This window comes from Carlito syrichta, unplaced genomic scaffold (assembly GCF_000164805.1).
Source record: "Carlito syrichta isolate Samal-C Ts95f unplaced genomic scaffold, Tarsius_syrichta-2.0.1 Scaffold316389, whole genome shotgun sequence".
Taxonomy (NCBI): Eukaryota; Metazoa; Chordata; class Mammalia; order Primates; family Tarsiidae; genus Carlito; species Carlito syrichta.
In genome coordinates, this window is record NW_007260485.1 from 38311 (window position 1) to 44381 (window position 6071).

The 6071-nt window shown below is 56.1% G+C and overlaps 1 protein-coding gene across 2 annotated transcripts in view; it reads right to left on the minus strand.

Annotated features, from left to right (window-relative positions):
- The window catches only part of LOC103276855 (sprouty-related, EVH1 domain-containing protein 3-like), a 16944-nt gene that overhangs the window by 4893 nt on the left and 5980 nt on the right, over positions 1-6071 (minus strand). The gene's annotated exons all lie outside the window — the stretch shown is intronic.

The window sequence follows — 6071 nt, forward strand, 5'->3', positions numbered from 1 at the left end:
GCGGCGCCGGCCAATCAGCGCTCCCCGCGAAGGAGCTTCGGCACTCCGATTGGAGCAGAAGGAGGCAGAGCCCGCCCCCAGGCCCGCCCGCCCACTCCGCCCGGCCCCGGGGTGAACTGTCAAGGTTCGGGGTACGTTCCCTAGGGCTCTGCATTGCAGAGTGCTCAGGCTTCCCGCTGTCCCGGCAGGCTGGCGGGTGTCGGCGTCTTGGCGACATAAAGGCAACTTCGAGATCCTTTTCCGCAGCCTCGCTCAGCTGTACTCTGTTATCTTTTTTTGAGTTGAAGTCCCACTCTGTCACCCAGGCTGCAGTGCAGTGGCACGCTCATGGCCACCGCGGCCTCGGCCTGCTGGGCTCCGGCGAGCCTTCCGCCTCAGCCTTCCGAGTAGCTGGAACTACAGGCGTGCGCCACCACATCCAGCTAATGTTTTGATTTCTTGTAGAGACGAGGTCTCGCCATGTTGCCCAGGCCGGTCTCGAACCATGGGGCTCAGGCAATCCTCTCGCCTCAGCCTCCCAAAGTGCTGGGATTACAGGGGTGAGTCACTGCGCCTGACTTTGCACTCTCTTTTTCTTTTTCTTTTTTTTTGTTTGAGTTGGAGTCTCACTCTGTCGCCCAGACTGGAGGGCAGGGGCCGCTCCCGGCCACCGCAGCCTCGACCCGCTGGGCTCCGGCGATCCTTCCGCCTCAGCCTTCCGAGTAGCCGGAATTACAGGCATGCGCTACCACGCCCGGCTGATTTTTTGATTTATGGTAGAGATGAGGTTTCGCCAAGTTGCCCAGACGGGCCTCGAACCCGCGGGCTCAGGCAATTCACTTACCTCGGCCTCCCAAAGCGCAGGATTACAGGCTGAGCCACCGAGCCTGGCTTGTACTCTGTTCTCAAAGCACCTCAGACCAAGTGTTGTTTACCCAACTCTTCCCCAAATCCAGAAACTTTCTTCCTCCTTTCCGCCTTAGCGTTGGAATTATGCCGGGGACTTTAGCTTAGCCCTCACAAACACACTCACCAGAGCTGGGCTCTCCTTCCCATGCATCACAGATGTGTCCTTTGAGCCTCAATCTTCTCCCTCCCTAGGCCTTGGAGTGAGCAGGTGTAATACAGCACAGAGATTAAGAGATTGAGCGCCGAGCAGTGGCTCCCACCTGTAATCCCAGCATTTGGGGAGGCAGATGCAAGAGGATTGCTTGAGCCGAGGGGTTTGAAACCAACCTGGGTAACTTGGCGAGACCTCCTCTCTAAATCAAACAATGAGTCGGGTGTGGTGGCCCACACCTGTGGTTTCAGCTACTTGGAAGGCTGAGGCGGAAGGATCACTTGAGCCCGGCAGGTCAAGGCTGCAGTGGCCCTGAGCATGCCACTGCACTCCAGCCTGAGCGACAGAGTGAGACTCTAACTTGAGAGAGAGAGCCAGCGAGATTGATTGTACCCTGGGAGTCAGGCAGACAGGGTTGGGGTTTGATGCCACTACTCACCAGCTCTGTGTTCCTGCCAGATGGCTTCCCATCTGTGTAATGGGGATAAAAATAGTACCTACCTCTTAGAGTTGTTTGTGAGGATTAATTAGAGTCCTGTATGTAAAAAGTGCTTAACAGATATAGGGAGTACTCAGTAAAGAATAACAATTAACATATACTCACATTTTGTGTGTGCTGTTGGGCTAAGTATCTTACCCCCATTTTACAGAGGAGAAAACCGAGGGGTCAAAGAGGATAAGTCAGAATGAATTCATGGTGGTACCAGGACTCAAGGGTCGAATTCCAAATACCATGATTTTTAACCTCTGAGACTATTTCCACCGTTATTACTGCTGCTGTTTTTGGTAAACCATTATTCCAGATCATATGTCTTCCTCACTCTATCCTGGTTTCCCGTAGTTCCTAGACCATTCCACTGGGAGTGGGAACAGACTGGGATCCTAAAGGAAGAACCAAGACCTAGAGTGGGAGGGAGGGGACAGAGCCTGCCTCTAATCTGGTCTCCCTCCACTTACCCCAAGCCAGGATACTCAGGGCCATTTGCTGACCTAAATAAAACATTAACAATTGCTCAGGCCAGAAACTTGGACTTATGACCTTGACTCCTCTCTTCATATCGAACCCCATATATATATATATATATATATATTTTTTTTTTTCTTTTCTTTTTTTTGAGTTGGAGTCTCACTCTGTCGCCCAGACGGGAGTGCAGTGGCCGCTTGCGGCCATCGCAGCCTCAACCTGCTGGGCTCGGGCGATCCTTCCACCTCAGCCTTCCAAGTAGCTACCACGCCCGGCTGATTTTTTGATTTATTGTAGAGATGAGGTCTCGCCAAGTTGCCCAGGTGGGTCTCGAACCCGCGGGCTCAGACAATCCACTCACCTCAGCCTCCCAAAGCTCTGGGATGACAGCCTGAGCCACCGAGCCCGGCCTCGAACCCCATATATAAGCCTGTGGACTCCACCCACTTCTCCCGCACCACCGCCCTCACCCTGACTCTGGCCGCCATTGTCTTGCCTCCTGCCAATCTGCCCCCACCCCGCCCCCAGGGTGTCTGTTGTCCACAAGCCACGCAGGGAGCCTGTGGAACCCATATCAGGTTACATCCCTCCCGTGCTTGGAGGCTTCCTGTGGCTCCACATCATTCAGTAGTTTTTAAGGCCCCACGGGTCTGCCCTGTCACCTCTGCGCACTCACTCATGTCCAGCTACCCTCGTCCTCGCTGCCTTCCCTGCAGACACTCTAGCTGCCCTGATGTTCCACAGACATCCCAGACACACCCCTGCCTCAGGGCCTTGCATTGACTGTTCCATTTACTGGGAATGCTCTTCCCTGTAGATATCCACCGGAAGCCCTCACCTCCTTCAGGGCTGTATTCAAATGCCAGCTCCTACAGGACTAACCTGACCACTCTGGCTACAACTGCCTGTTTCTCCCACCCCTGCTTTGTTTGTTTATAGCTCATATAATTTCTAACATACGAAGTCATTCACTTATTGTCTCTCCCACCGTCTCTGTGGGAAGAGCTTGTACATCACGGGGGCCCCATAAATGCACTTGTTGAGTGACTGCATGAAACTCAGCTGGAGGGTCTACCTGGGACTAAAGGGGAGGGGAAAGGATTGAGGTAGGAAGCTGGCTTGGCAGCTCAGGAAGGTGAGCGGATGGGGCCCGCCAATGCAAATAAATGACACAGGCTGAGACTTTGTCACAGACATTTCTTGGAGCGGATCTCATGCCCCCCTCCCCCGATGACAAGGCTGGGTCTCCGGCCCCCAGCCTCCCCCGCCATTTCAGCCTGCACTGACACTAATGATATTGAGGTCACAGACTGGCTTGGAATCAAGATCAGGAAGATAAATGTTGGGGTGCCTTCCCCAAGGCTGGGGGCCAAGCATCCAATCTGAGGGGCAAGCAGCTGGGAAACTGGGCCTCGGGGCTCCAGGATCTGAGGTCTTCCTGGCTCCCAGGGCCGGCCCTCCATGCCCCCCCGACTTGGGGGCGATGAAGGGTGTCATGGATCAGAGGTGGGTCTCAGCAGGGAGCAGGACTGGGAGACCTGGGAGAGGTGCTGCTGGGGAGTGGCGGCCGGGGGGAGCCTTTCCCCAGCCCCCGCCAATTCGTCCGCAGATCCCACAGCACCGGACAGCACTCTGGTCCCCTGTCCCACCCCTCCCCAAAACGAGGTAGGTTAAGAATGGAGCTTCCCCCCGCCCACCACGGAAGGGGGGAGACCGAGGCACAGAGAGGGGGATGGGGACCCAGGCCGCCCCAGCCCCCAGTCCCTCCGCCCTCAGCTCTGGTGGGTCTGACAGTGATGAGAGCTGGGCAGAGTGGGGATGGGAGGGTCAACCCCCCCCTTGTCTCTCACCCATCCCAGGGTCTGGTTGGGAGAGCTGAATCTCACAGGTTCCGGATGCAGTAAATAGTTAATAATTTAAAGGAAGTGACGGAAGGACCTATCCCTTGAACCCCCACGAGGCCACCCAAGTCTGGGTCATGAAGAAAGGTAAGTGCACATTTCCAGATGCTTGGGGCCAGATGCAAGTTCTAAGTCCCTACAACACCGAGGCTGTCTTGCTCCAAGACTTTGACCCCTCCACACAGGACACCAACGGAAGTCCCGTTCCATTTGGTGCAGAGACCGTGGCATCCCCCTTGCCCAGAAGGGGAGTCTCAGAGGGCCAGGAAACAGGCTTTCGGATGCCTGAAGCAACCCTCAATTCTGAGATGGAAGAGACAGGACGAATGGAGGGGCAGAACAGGAAAGGTGGGACTTGGACCAGGGCCAGGGCCCAAGGTTGGACTGGAGGGAGGTCTGCAAGCTGGGAACAAGGTGGGGTCCCAGCAGAGCCACAGCTAGCCCCAAACATGCTGCTGTGCACCCTTCCTCCGAGGGCGCGACTTGGCCAGCGGACAGGTGTGAGTTCCCGCCCCTCTGCTGTGTGGCCTTGTTTAGTGAACAGCCTGCCTGTGCATCTGTGGCAGTGCTGAGAGCTCCCAGGTGGTCCTAAAATCCAAGAAAATGGGCTCAAAATGGCAGGTTTCCCCCCCAAGATGAAAGGATAATTTTGAGATGGCGGGGGGCGTGGGTTGGGGACCAGAATTCCAGAGTCTGGGACCTGGGGGTTTTGGGGACTTATGGATGGCAGGATTCAAGGGCAGCAGGTCTCCAAGGATGCAGGAGTGAGGCCTGGGGAAGCCGGTATAGAAGCATCTCTGGGGCTTCATGAGTTCAAAGAAATCTGGGACCTGAGGGTGCCAGGGTCCTGGGCCACCTCGAATCTGAATGTCTCTGGTATGCAGGGACCAGGGTCTTGGATCAGGAACAATCCCAATGTTGTAGGAGCTTGAGCCCTGCATCTGGGGCCAGTGGCACTTTGGGGTCTTGGATCCAGTGCTCACTGAGGGACTGAAGCCCGAGGGGTCAGAGGTCTCTGGGTTGCCATGACCATACCGTCTTCCGGAAGCTGGACTCCTAGCCTTTAAGGGGTTGGGGATCTGGGGGCAGAAGGAAGCTGAAGATTCTAGAACATTTGGGGTCTCAAAATCCAAGTTCAAGGGGGACTGGAAGAGGGCCATCTGAGGACTTGAGACCACCATCTTAGGTCCTGAGGTGTTGGCGACCTTCAGTCACACATCTGAGGATACCAACCACTTCAGAGTCCTGTTTATGAAATCCAAAGCGCCTGAGAACACCGGCTTGGGGCAGGTGAGTCTATGGAGGTCTTGGCTCCTTGACTCCTAGACCATCTTGGTGTCTAGTATCTGGGTCTTGGAGGGCTCTGGGATGGGTCTCCCGAGTCATCTTGTTCAGAGAACATCTCACATTTGAGCATATCTAAGGACTCGGTGAATCATGAGTCTAGGGTGCTCTGGCAGCTGGGGGCTACCTGGACATCTTAGATCTGTGTTCCTGGATTGGAAGCCTGGTCTGTGGGCACTCGGTGTGAATAGACTCGGGGCCCGCATCTGGCAATCCCAGAAAATAATGCAGCTTCAAACCCAGGAGAGTTTGGTGTCTCGGGGGTCCTAGGCCTACGAGAATTTCCCAGATGTGGGTGCACCAGGTCTTCGGTGAACACTCAGGGGCCGTTTTGGGGGTGATTCTAGGTCCTACGATCTCAAGATCTGGGAGTAATTGGATACAGGCAGGGTCAGGCATTGGCAACTCCTAATTCTGGGGCTGTCATCTGAGGTTCGTGGTGCCAGGTGTAACTAGGGCCTGGGTTGGTCATTTGAGCAGGGACCTGCCTCTCTGGGATTTAGGTGTGCTCCCCGCCCTTCTGAGATGAGAGCATGGGGTTGCCCGGAGCCTCCTCAGTGAGCGGGTGGGGGTGGGCAACGTCAGAACTCAGGACGCCTGGACCTCTCTGGGACAGACATCCCGCTGAAGCTGGGTCTGGGGTCTCTCAGGCCTCGATGTGGGATCCAGGCTCCGGGTCTGGGATCTCCCGCTCCAAACGCAAGCTCCAAGTTCCGGAGGCGCCTAGGCTTGGGCTTTAGGCCCGGCGGCGTCCGGGGTCCGGGACCCTCCTCCCTGGGTCCTCGGCCGGCTTCGGGACCGCCAGGCCGTCCTCACCGCGCGG